This window comes from Pseudophryne corroboree, chromosome 11 (assembly GCF_028390025.1).
Source record: "Pseudophryne corroboree isolate aPseCor3 chromosome 11, aPseCor3.hap2, whole genome shotgun sequence".
Taxonomy (NCBI): domain Eukaryota; kingdom Metazoa; phylum Chordata; class Amphibia; order Anura; family Myobatrachidae; genus Pseudophryne; species Pseudophryne corroboree.
In genome coordinates, this window is record NC_086454.1 from 64,471,693 (window position 1) to 64,484,099 (window position 12,407).

General features: G+C 34.7%; 14 non-coding genes across 14 annotated transcripts; all 14 read left to right on the forward strand.

Annotated features, from left to right (window-relative positions):
* Window positions 1–373: 373 nt before the first annotated feature.
* On the forward strand, window positions 374–455 carry TRNAS-GCU (transfer RNA serine (anticodon GCU)). The gene has a single exon. It is a non-coding gene; the product is annotated as a tRNA-Ser (tRNA).
* A 754-nt stretch (window positions 456–1,209) lies between these two features.
* On the forward strand, window positions 1,210–1,291 carry TRNAS-GCU (transfer RNA serine (anticodon GCU)). Its single transcript has one exon. It is a non-coding gene; the product is annotated as a tRNA-Ser (tRNA).
* A 754-nt stretch (window positions 1,292–2,045) lies between these two features.
* TRNAS-GCU (transfer RNA serine (anticodon GCU)) lies at window positions 2,046–2,127 on the forward strand. Its single transcript has one exon. It is a non-coding gene; the product is annotated as a tRNA-Ser (tRNA).
* A 774-nt stretch (window positions 2,128–2,901) lies between these two features.
* On the forward strand, window positions 2,902–2,983 carry TRNAS-GCU (transfer RNA serine (anticodon GCU)). Its single transcript has one exon. It is a non-coding gene; the product is annotated as a tRNA-Ser (tRNA).
* Window positions 2,984–3,736: 753 nt separating this feature from the next.
* Window positions 3,737–3,818, forward strand: TRNAS-GCU (transfer RNA serine (anticodon GCU)). Its single transcript has one exon. It is a non-coding gene; the product is annotated as a tRNA-Ser (tRNA).
* A 751-nt stretch (window positions 3,819–4,569) lies between these two features.
* On the forward strand, window positions 4,570–4,651 carry TRNAS-GCU (transfer RNA serine (anticodon GCU)). Its single transcript has one exon. It is a non-coding gene; the product is annotated as a tRNA-Ser (tRNA).
* Window positions 4,652–5,424: 773 nt separating this feature from the next.
* On the forward strand, window positions 5,425–5,506 carry TRNAS-GCU (transfer RNA serine (anticodon GCU)). The gene has a single exon. It is a non-coding gene; the product is annotated as a tRNA-Ser (tRNA).
* Window positions 5,507–6,260: 754 nt separating this feature from the next.
* Window positions 6,261–6,342, forward strand: TRNAS-GCU (transfer RNA serine (anticodon GCU)). The gene has a single exon. It is a non-coding gene; the product is annotated as a tRNA-Ser (tRNA).
* Window positions 6,343–7,096: 754 nt separating this feature from the next.
* On the forward strand, window positions 7,097–7,178 carry TRNAS-GCU (transfer RNA serine (anticodon GCU)). The gene has a single exon. It is a non-coding gene; the product is annotated as a tRNA-Ser (tRNA).
* A 773-nt stretch (window positions 7,179–7,951) lies between these two features.
* TRNAS-GCU (transfer RNA serine (anticodon GCU)) lies at window positions 7,952–8,033 on the forward strand. The gene has a single exon. It is a non-coding gene; the product is annotated as a tRNA-Ser (tRNA).
* A 753-nt stretch (window positions 8,034–8,786) lies between these two features.
* Window positions 8,787–8,868, forward strand: TRNAS-ACU (transfer RNA serine (anticodon ACU)). The gene has a single exon. It is a non-coding gene; the product is annotated as a tRNA-Ser (tRNA).
* Window positions 8,869–9,634: 766 nt separating this feature from the next.
* On the forward strand, window positions 9,635–9,716 carry TRNAS-GCU (transfer RNA serine (anticodon GCU)). The gene has a single exon. It is a non-coding gene; the product is annotated as a tRNA-Ser (tRNA).
* A 741-nt stretch (window positions 9,717–10,457) lies between these two features.
* Window positions 10,458–10,539, forward strand: TRNAS-GCU (transfer RNA serine (anticodon GCU)). Its single transcript has one exon. It is a non-coding gene; the product is annotated as a tRNA-Ser (tRNA).
* A 1,591-nt stretch (window positions 10,540–12,130) lies between these two features.
* TRNAS-GCU (transfer RNA serine (anticodon GCU)) lies at window positions 12,131–12,212 on the forward strand. Its single transcript has one exon. It is a non-coding gene; the product is annotated as a tRNA-Ser (tRNA).
* Window positions 12,213–12,407: the final 195 nt, after the last annotated feature.

The following is a 12,407-nucleotide window of genomic DNA, read 5'->3' on the forward strand; positions in this document are numbered from 1 at the left end:
ACTCTAAATGGTGATGTTTGTAATATTTGCAGAGATTTCAAATTACTGTAACTCATGTACCATAGTCTGTCACTTCATTAAAGACAGGCATAGAACACATTTAGTGAAAATTAATACATTACTTTTACAGAGAAGGTCATGTTATTGGCCAGAAGTATTAAAAATCATTTTTGTTTGTGAGGTGGGTGATGGTGGATTTGTTCACAAGTTTCGGTTAAAATTAAATAAATGTTCCTAAAGCCAAGGATGGTTGAAAGTCGACTTGCTATCAAGCTCGTAATTGTGAAAATGACACAATCTACAAGAACATAAAGAATTGACTTTGAAGTATAACAAGTGGTGTTGGAAAGTTTGCCAAATTGTTTTCCAGTGAGACGAGGTGGCCGAGTGGTTAAGGCGATGGACTGCTAATCCATTGTGCTCTGCACGCATGGGTTCAAATCCCATCCTCGTCGTCACAATGCTCTTTAGGTAGAAGAGGCATTTTTACAAATACTGCTTCATAAACCAGCAAGTGAAGCAGTCACAAAAATGGCCAAAATGAACAAGTCAAATCAAGAAGTCTACTTTAAGATGGTAAACATGAGCAAGTGTCTTGATATTTGAACATGCAATGTCAATACTACTATCTAGAATTTATTTTGCAAATGCTTTATTCCCCATGATGGTGGATTAGCTCACAAGTATAGGTTAAAATGATTTATGTTTAGATAATTAAAGTCTATGACATTTCTTGTGCTTTGTTAAACTGATATGGGATGCAGTTAAAAATTTTTTACAGCAGAGCCCTTTATATAGGTTAAACCTTATTCCTGCATAATTTTCTTGTTTACATTACAGTGACAGCAAACTTTAAATGGTGATGTTTGTAATATTTGCAGAGATTTGAAATTACTGTAACTCATGTTCCATAGTTTGTCACTTCATTAAAGACAAGCATAGAACACATTTAGTGAAAATGAATACATTACTTTTACAGAGAAGTTCATGTTATTGGCCAGAAGTATTAAAAATCAGGTGGGTGATGGTGGATTTGTTCACAAGTTTCCGTTAAAATTAAATAAATGTTCCTAAAGCCAAGGATGGTTGAAAGTCGACTTGCTATCAAGCTCTTGATTGTAGAAATGACACAATCTACAAGAACATAAAGAATTGACTTTGAAGTATAACAAGTGGTGTTGGAAAGTTTGCCACATTGCATACCGGTGAGACGAGGTGGCTGAGTGGTTAAGGCGATGGACTGCTAATCCATTGTGCTCTGCACGCATGGGTTCAAATCCCATCCTCGTCGTCACAATGCTTTTTAGGTAGAAGAGGCATTTTTACAAACACTGCTACAAAAGCTGACACACAAATGGCCAAAATAAACAAGTCAAATCAAGAAGTCTACTTTAAGATGGTAAACATGAGCAAGTTTCTTGATATTTGAACATGCAATGTCAATACTACTATCTAGAATTTATTTTGCAAATGCTTTATTCCCCATGATGGTGGATTAGCTCACAAGTATAGGTTAAAAGGATTTATGTTTAGATAATTAAAGTCTATGACATTTCTTGGGCTTTGTTAAACTGATATGGGATGCAGTTAAAAATTTTTTACAGCAGAGCCCTTAATATAGGTTAAACATTATTCCTGCATAATTTTCTTGTTTACATTACAGTGACAGCAAACTCTAAATGGTGATGTTTGTAATATTTGCAGAGATTTGAAATTACTGTAACTCATGTAACATAGTCTGTCACTTCATTAAAGACAAGCATAGAACACATTTAGTGAAAAATAATACATTACTTTTACAGAGAAGTTCATGTTATTGGCCAGAAGTATTAAAAATCATTTTTGTTTGTGAGGTGGATGATGGTGGATTTGTTCACAAGTATCGGTTGAAATTAAATAAATGGTCCTAAAGCCAAGGATGGTTGAAAGTCGACTTACTATCAAGCTCGTGATTGTGAAAATGACACAATCTACAAGAACATAAAGAATTGACTTTGAAGTATAACAAGTGGTGTTGGAAAGTTTGCCAAATTGCGTACCAGTGAGACGAGGTGGCCGAGTGGTTAAGGCGATGGACTGCTAGTCCATTGTGCTCTAAATGCGTGGGTTCAAATCCCATCCTCGTCATCACAATGCTCTTTAGGTAGTAGAGGCATTTTTACAAATACTGCTTCATAAACCAACAAGTGAAGCTGACACAAAAATGGCCAAAATAAACAAGTCAAATCAAGAAGTCTACTTTAAGATGGTAAACATGAGCAAGTGTCTTGATATTTGAACATGCAATGTCAGTACTACTATCAAGAAATTTATTTTGCAAATGCTTTATTTCCCCATGATGGTGGATTAGCTCACAAGTATAGGTTAAAATAATTTATGTTTAGATAATTAAAGTCTATGACATTTCTTGGGCTTTGTTAAACTGATATGGGGTGCAGTTAAAAAAATTTTACAGCAGAGAAAAGCCCTTAATATACGTTAAACCTTATTCCTGCATAATTTTCTTGTTTACATTACAGTGACAGCAAACTCTAAATGGTGATGTTTGTAATATATGCAGAGATTTCAAATACCTGTAACTCATGTACCATAGTCTGTCACTTCATTAAAGACAGGCATAGAACACATTTAGTGAAAATTAATACATTACTTTTACAGAGAAGGTCATGTTATTGGCCAGAAGTATTAAAAATCATTTTTGTTTGTGAGGTGGGTAATGGTGGATTTGTTCACAAGTTTCGGTTAAAATTAAATAAATGTTCCTAAAGCCAAGGATGGTTGAAAGTCGACTTGCTATCAAGCTCGTGATTGTGAAAATGACACAATCTACAAGAACATAAAGAATTGACTTTGAAGTATAACAAGTGGTGTTGGAAAGTTTGCCAAATTGCTTTCCAGTGAGACGAGGTGGCCGAGTGGTTAAGGCGATGGACTGCTAATCCATTGTGCTCTGCACGCATGGGTTCAAATCCCATCCTCGTCGTCACAATGCTCTTTAGGTAGAAGAGGCATTTTTACAAATACTGCTTCATAAACCAGCAAGCGAAGCAGACACAAAAATGGCCAAAATGAACAAGTCAAATCAAGAAGTCTACTTTAAGATGGTTAACATGAGCAAGTGTCTTGATATTTGAACATGCAATGTCAATACTACTATTTAGAATTTATTTTGCAAATGCTTTATTCCCCATGATGGTGGATTAGCTCACAAGTATAGGTTAAAATGATTTATGTTTAGATAATTAAAGTCTATGACATTTCTTGGGCTTTGTTAAACTGATATGGGATGCAGTTAAAAATGTTTACAGCAGAGCCCTTAATATAGGTTAAACATTATTCCTGCATAATTTTCTTGTTTACATTACAGTGACAGCAAACTCTAAATGGTGATGTTTGTAATATTTGCAGAGATTTGAAATTACTGTAACTCATGTAACATAGTCTGTCACTTCATTAAAGACAAGCATAGAACACATTTAGTGAAAATGAATACATTACTTTTACAGAGAAGGTCATGTTATTGGCCAGAAGTATTAAAAATCAGGTGGGTGTTGGTGGATTTGTTCACAAGTTTCCGTTAAAATTAAATAAATGTTCCTAAAGCCAAGGATGGTTGAAAGTCGACTTGCTATCAAGCTCGTGATTGTAAAAATTACACAATCTACAAGAACATAAAGAATTGACTTTGAAGTATAACAAGTGGTGTTGGAAAGTTTGTCACATTGCATACCGGTGAGACGAGGTGGCTGAGTGGTTAAGGCGATGGACTGCTAATCCATTGTGCTCTGCACGCATGGGTTCAAATCCCATCCTCGTCGTCACAATGCTTTTTAGGTATAAGAGGCATTTTTACAAACACTGCTACAAAAGCTGACACACAAATGGCCAAAATAAACAAGTCAAATCAAGAAGTCTACTTTAAGATGGTAAACATGAGCAAGTTTCTTGATATTTGAACATGCAATGTCAATACTACTATCTAGAATTTATTTTGCAAATGCTTTATTCCCCATGATGGTGGATTAGCTCACAAGTATAGGTTAAAATGATTTATGTTTAGATAATTAAAGTCAATGACATTTCTTGGGCTTTGTTAAACTGATATGGGATGCAGTTAAAAATTTTTACAGCAGAGCCCTTAATATAGGTTAAACATTATTCCTGCATAATTTTCTTGTTTACATTACAGTGACAGCAAACTCTAAATGGTGATGTTTGTAATATTTGCAGAGATTTGAAATTACTGTAACTCATGTAACAGTCTGTCACTTCATTAAAGACAAGCATAGAACACATTTAGTGAAAAATAATACATTACTTTTACAGAGAAGTTCATGTTATTGGCCAGAAGTATTAAAAATCATTTTTGTTTGTGAGGTGGATGATGGTAGATTTGTTCACAAGTATCGGTTAAAATTAAATAAATGGTCCTAAAGCCAAGGATGGTTGAAAGTCGACTTACTATCAAGCTCGTGATTGTGAAAATGACACAATCTACAAGAACATAAAGAATTGACTTTGAAGTATAACAAGTGGTGTTGGAAAGTTTGCCAAACTGCGTACCAGTGAGACGAGGTGGCCGAGTGGTTAAGGCGATTGACTGCTGGTCCATTGTGCTCTGCATGAGTGGGTTCAAATCCCATCCTCGTCATCACAATGCTCTTTAGGTAGTAGAGGCATTTTTACAAATACTGCTTCATAAACCAACAAGTGAAGCTGACACAAAAATGGCCAAAATAAACAAGTCAAATCAAGAAGTCTACTTTAAGATGGTAAACATGAGCAAGTGTCTTGATATTTGAACATGCAATGTCAGTACTACTATCAAGAAATTTATTTTGCAAATGCTTTATTTCCCCATGATGGTGGATTAGCTCACAAGTGTAGGTTAAAATAATTTATGTTTAGATAATTAAAGTCTATGACATTTCTTGGGCTTTGTTAAACTGATATGGGGTGCAGTTAAAAAATTTTACAGCAGAGAAAAGCCCTTAATATAGGTTAAACCTTATTCCTGCATAATTTTCTTGTTTACATTACAGTGACAGCAAACTCTAAATGGTGATGTTTGTAATATTTGCAGAGATTTCAAATTACTGTAACTCATGTACCATAGTCTGTCACTTCATTAAAGACAAGCATAGAACACATTTAGTGAAAATTAATACATTACTTTTACAGAGAAGGTCATGTTATTGGCCAGAAGTATTAAAAATCATTTTTGTTTGTGAGGTGGGTGATGGTGGCTTTGTTCACAAGTTTCGGTTAAAATTAAATAAATGTTCCTAAAGCCAAGGATGGTTGAAAGTCGACTTGCTATCAAGCTCGTAATTGTGAAAATGACACAATCTACAAGAACATAAAGAATTGACTTTGAAGTATAACAAGTGGTGTTGGAAAGTTTGCCAAATTGCTTTCCAGTGAGACGAGGTGGCCGAGTGGTTAAGGCGATGGACTGCTAATCCATTGTGCTCTGCACGCATGGGTTCAAATCCCATCCTCGTCGTCACAATGCTCTTTAGGTAGAAGAGGCATTTTTACAAATACTGCTTCATAAACCAGCAAGTGAAGCAGTCACAAAAATGGCCAAAATGAAAAAGTCAAATCAAGAAGTCTACTTTAAGATGGTAAACATGAGCAAGTGTCTTGATATTTGAACATGCAATGTCAATACTACTATCTAGAATTTATTTTGCAAATGCTTTATTCCCCATGATGGTGGATTAGCTCACAAGTATAGGTTAAAATGATTTATGTTTAGATAATTAAAGTCTATGACATTTCTTGTGCTTTGTTAAACTGATATGGGATGCAGTTAAAAATTTTTTACAGCAGAGCCCTTTATATAGGTTAAACCTTATTCCTGCATAATTTTCTTGTTTACATTACAGTGACAGCAAACTTTAAATGGTGATGTTTGTAATATTTGCAGAGATTTGAAATTACTGTAACTCATGTTCCATAGTCTGTCACTTCATTAAAGACAAGCATAGAACACATTTAGTGAAAATGAATACATTACTTTTACAGAGAAGTTCATGTTATTGGCCAGAAGTATTAAAAATCAGGTGGGTGATGGTGGATTTGTTCACAAGTTTCCGTTAAAATTAAATAAATGTTCCTAAAGCCAAGGATGGTTGAAAGTCGACTTGCTATCAAGCTCTTGATTGTAAAAATGACACAATCTACAAGAACATAAAGAATTGACTTTGAAGTATAACAAGTGGTGTTGGAAAGTTTGCCACATTGCATACCGGTGAGACGAGGTGGCTGAGTGGTTAAGGCGATGGACTGCTAATCCATTGTGCTCTGCACGCATGGGTTCAAATCCCATCCTCGTCGTCACAATGCTTTTTAGGTAGAAGAGGCATTTTTACAAACACTGCTACAAAAGCTGACACACAAATGGCCAAAATAAACAAGTCAAATCAAGAAGTCTACTTTAAGATGGTAAACATGAGCAAGTTTCTTGATATTTGAACATGCAATGTCAATACTACTATCTAGAATTTATTTTGCAAATGCTTTATTCCCCATGATGGTGGATTATCTCACAAGTATAGGTTAAAAGGATTTATGTTTAGATAATTAAAGTCTATGACATTTCTTGGGCTTTGTTAAACTGATATGGGATGCAGTTAAAAAAAATTTACAGCAGAGCCCTTAATATAGGTTAAACATTATTCCTGCATAATTTTCTTGTTTACATTACAGTGACAGCAAACTCTAAATGGTGATGTTTGTAATATTTGCAGAGATTTGAAATTACTTTAACTCATGTAACATAGTCTGTCACTTCATTAAAGACAAGCATAGAACACATTTAGTGAAAAATAATACATTACTTTTACAGAGAAGTTCATGTTATTGGCCAGAAGTCTTAAAAATAATTTTTGTTTGTGAGGTGGATGATGGTGGATTTGTTCACAAGTATGGGTTGAAATTAAATAAATGGTCCTAAAGCCAAGGATGGTTGAAAGTCGACTTACTATCAAGCTCGTGATTGTGAAAATGACACAATCTACAAGAACATAAAGAATTGACTTTGAAGTATAACAAGTGGTGTTGGAAAGTTTGCCAAATTGCGTACCAGTGAGACGAGGTGGCCGAGTGGTTAAGGCGATGGACTGCTAGTCCATTGTGCTCTAAATGCGTGGGTTCAAATCCCATCCTCGTCATCACAATACTCTTTAGGTAGTAGAGGCATTTTTACAAATACTGCTTCATAAACCAACAAGTGAAGCTGACACAAAAATGGCCAAAATAAACAAGTCAAATCAAGAAGTCTACTTTAAGATGGTAAACATGAGCAAGTGTCTTGATATTTGAACATGCAATGTCAGTACTACTATCAAGAAATTTATTTTGCAAATGCTTTATTTCCCCATGATGGTGGATTAGCTCACAAGTATAGGTTAAAATAATTTATGTTTAGATAATTAAAGTCTATGACATTTCTAGGGCTTTGTTAAACTGATATGGGGTGCAGTTAAAAAATTTTACAGCAGAGAAAAGCCCTTAATATACGTTAAACCTTATTCCTGCATAATTTTCTTGTTTACATTACAGTGACAGCAAACTCTAAATGGTGATGTTTGTAATATATGCAGAGATTTCAAATACCTGTAACTCATGTACCATAGTCTGTCACTTCATTAAAGACAGGCATAGAACACATTTAGTGAAAATTAATACATTACTTTTACAGAGAAGGTCATGTTATTGGCCAGAAGTATTAAAAATCATTTTTGTTTGTGAGGTGGGTAATGGTGGATTTGTTCACAAGTTTCGGTTAAAATTAAATAAATGTTCCTAAAGCCAAGGATGGTTGAAAGTCGACTTGCTATCAAGCTCGTGATTGTGAAAATGACACAATCTACAAGAACATAAAGAATTGACTTTGAAGTATAACAAGTGGTGTTGGAAAGTTTGCCAAATTGCTTTCCAGTGAGACGAGGTGGCCGAGTGGTTAAGGCGATGGACTGCTAATCCATTGTGCTCTGCATGCATGGGTTCAAATCCCATCCTCGTCGTCACAATGCTCTTTAGGTAGAAGAGGCATTTTTACAAATACTGCTTCATAAACCAGCAAGTGAAGCAGACACAAAAATGGCCAAAATGAACAAGTCAAATCAAGAAGTCTACTTTAAGATGGTTAACATGAGCAAGTGTCTTGATATTTGAACATGCAATGTCAATACTACTATCTAGAATTTATTTTGCAAATGCTTTATTCCCCATGATGGTGGATTAGCCCACAAGTATAGGTTAAAATGATTTATGTTTAGATAATTAAAGTCTATGACATTTCTTGTGCTTTGTTAAACTGATATGGGATGCAGTTAAAAAAAATTACAGCAGAGCCCTTTATATAGGTTAAACCTTATTCCTGCATAATTTTCTTGTTTACATTACAGTGACAGCAAACTTTAAATGGTGATGTTTGTAATATTTGCAGAGATTTGAAATTACTGTAACTCATGTTCAATAGTCTGTCACTTCATTAAAGACAAGCATAGAACACATTTAGTGAAAATGAATACATTACTTTTACAGAGAAGGTCATGTTATTGGCCAGAAGTATTAAAAATCAGGTGGGTGATGGTGGATTTGTTCACAAGTTTCCGTTAAAATTAAATAAATGTTCCTAAAGCCAAGGATGGTTGAAAGTCGACTTGCTATCAAGCTCGTGATTGTGAAAATGACACAATCTACAAGAACATAAAGAGTTGACTTTGAAGTATAACAAGTGGTGTTGGAAAGTTTGCCAGATTGCATACCAGTGAGACGAGGTGGCTGAGGGGTTAAGGTTATGGACTACTAATCCATTGTGCTCTGCACGCATGGGTTCAAATCCCATCCTCGTCGTCACAATGCTATTTAGGTAGAAGAAGCATTTTTACAAATACTGCTTCATAAACCAGCAAGTGAAGCTGACACAAAAATGGCCAAAATAAACAAGTCAAATCAAGAAGTCTACTTTAAGATGGTAAATATGAGCAAGTGTCTTGATATTTGAACATGCAATGTCAATACTACTATCTAGAATTTATTTTGCAAATGCTTTATTCCCCATGATGGTGGATTAGCTCACAAGTATAGGTTAAAATGATTTATGTTTAGATAATTAAAGTCTATGACATTTCTTGGGCTTTGTTAAACTGATATGGGATGCAGTTAAAAATGTTTACAGCAGAGCCCTTAATATAGGTTAAACATTATTCCTGCATAATTTTCTTGTTTACATTACAGTGACAGCAAACTCTAAATGGTGATGTTTGTAATATTTGCAGAGATTTGAAATTACTGTAACTCATGTAACATAGTCTGTCACTTCATTAAAGACAAGCATAGAACACATTTAGTGAAAAATAATACATTACTTTTACAGAGAAGTTCATGTTATTGGCCAGAAGTATTAAAAATCATTTTTGTTTGTGAGGTGGATGATGGTGGATTTGTTCACAAGTATCGGTTAAAATTAAATAAATGGTCCTAAAGCCAAGGATGGTTGAAAGTCGACTTACTATCAAGCTCGTGATTGTGAAAATGACACAATCTACAAGAACATAAAGAATTGACTTTGAAGTATAACAAGTGGTGTTGGAAAGTTTGCCAAATTGCGTACCAGTGAGACGAGGTTGCCGAGTGGTTAAGGCGATGGACTGCTAGTCCATTGTGCTCTGCATGCGTGGGTTCAAATCCCATCTTCGTCATCACAATGCTCTTTAGGTAGTAGAGGCATTTTTACAAATACTGCTTCATAAACCAACAAGTGAAGCTGACACAAAAATGGCCAAAATCAAGAAGTCTACTTTAAGATGGTAAACATGAGCAAGTGTCTTGATATTTGAACATGCAATGTCAATACTACTATCTAGAATTTATTTTGCAAATGCTTTATTCCCCATGATGGTGGATTAGCTCACAAGTATAGGTTAAAATGATTTATGTTTAGATAATTAAAGTCTATGACATTTCTTGTGCTTTGTTAAACTGATATGGGATGCAGTTAAAAAATTTTTACAGCAGAGCCCTTTATATAGGTTAAACCTTATTCCTGCATAATTTTCTTGTTTACATTACAGTGACAGCAAACTTTAAATGGTGATGTTTGTAATATTTGCAGAGATTTGAAATTACTGTAACTCATGTTCCATAGTCTGTCACTTCATTAAAGACAAGCATAGAACACATTTAGTGAAAATGAATACATTACTTTTACAGAGAAGGTCATGTTATTGGCCAGAAGTATTAAAAATCAGGTGGGTGATGGTGGATTTGTTCACAAGTTTCCGTTAAAATTAAATAAATGTTCCTAAAGCCAAGGATGGTTGAAAGTCGACTTGCTATCAAGCTCGTGATTGTGAAAATGACACAATATACAAGAACATAAAGAGTTGACTTTGAAGAATAACAAGTGGTGTTGGAAAGTTTGCCAGATTGCATACCAGTGAGACGAGGTGGCTGAGGGGTTAAGGTTATGGACTGCTAATCCATTGTGCTCTGCACGCATGGGTTCAAATCCCATCCTCGTCGTCACAATGCTCTTTAGGTAGAAGAAGCATTTTTACAAATACTGCTTCATAAACCAGCAAGTGAAGCTGACACAAAAATGGCCAAAATAAACAAGTCAAATCAAGAAGTCTACTTTAAGATGGTAAATATGAGCAAGTGTCTTGATATTTGAACATGCAATGTCAATACTACTATCTAGAATTTATTTTGCAAATGCTTTATTTCCCCATGATGGTGGATTAGCTCACAAGTATAGGTTAAAATAATTTATGTTTAGATAATTAAAGTCTATGACATTTCTTGGGCTTTGTTAAACTGATATGGGGTGCAGTTAAAAAATTTTACAGCAGAGAAAAGCCCTTAATATAGGTTAAACCTTATTCCTGCATAATTTTCTTGTTTACATTACAGTGACAGCAAACTCTAAATGGTGATGTTTGTAATATTTGCAGAGATTTCAAATTACTGTAACTCATGTAACATAGTCTGTCACTTCATTAAACACAAGCAAAGTACACATTTAGTGAAAATTAATACATTACTTTTACAGAGAAGGTCATGTTATTGGCCAGAAGTATTAAAAATCATTTTTGTTTGTGAGGTGGATGATGGTGAATTTGTTCACAAGTATCAGTTAAAATTAAATAAATGTTCCTAAAGCCAAGGATGGTTGAAAGTCGACTTGCTATCAAGCTAGTAATTGTGAAAAAGACACAATCTACAAGAACATAAAGAATTGACTTTGAAGTATAACAAGTAATGTTGGAAAGTTTGCCAGATTGCATACCAGTGAGACGAGGTGGCCGAGTGGTTAAGGCGATGGACTGCTAATCCATTGTCCTCTGCACGCATCGTCGTCACAATGCTTTTTAGGTAGAAGAGGCATTTTTACAAACACTGCTACAAAAGCTGACACACAAATGGCCAAAATAAACAAGTCAAATCAAGAAGTCTACTTGAAGATGGTAAACATGAGCAAGTGTCTTGATATTTGAACATGCAATGTCAATACAACTATCTAGAATTTATTTTGCAAATGTTTTATTTCCCCATGATGGTGGATTAGCTCACAAGTATAGGTTAAAATGATTTATGTTTAGATAATTAAAGTCTATGACATTTCTTGGGCTTTGTTAAACTGATATGGGATGCAGTTAAAAAAAATTTACAGCAGAGCCCTCAATATAGGTTAAACCTTATTCCTGCATAATTTTCTTGTTTACATTACAGTGACAGCAAACTCTAAATGGTGATGTTTGTAATATTTGCAGAGATTTGAAATTACTGTAACTCATGTAACATAGTCTGTCACTTCATTAAAGACAAGCATAGAACACATTTAGTGAAAATTAATACATTACTTTTACAGAGAAGGTCATGATATTGGCCAGAAGTATTAAAAATCATTTTTGTTTGTGAGTTGGGTGATGGTGGATTTGTTCACAAGTTTCGGTTAAAATTAAATAAATGTTCCTAAAGCTAAGGATGGTTGAAAGTCGGCTTGCTATCAAGCTCGTGATTGTGAAAATGACACAATCTACAAGAACATAAAGAATTGACTTTGAAGTATAACAAGTGGTGTTGGAAAGTTTGCCAAATTTCATACCAGTGAGATGAGGTGGCCGAGTGGTTAAGGCGATGGACTGCTAATCCATTGTGCTCCGCACGCATGGGTTCAAATCCCATCCTTGTCGTCACAATGCTTTTTAGGTAGAAGAGGCATTTTTACAAATACTGCTTCATAAACCAGCAAGTGAAGCTGACACAAAAATAGCCAAAATAAACAAGTCAAATCAAGAAGTCTACTTTAAGATGGTAAACATGAGCAAGTGTCTTGATATTTGAACATGCAATGTCAATACTACTATCTAGAATTTATTTTGCAAATG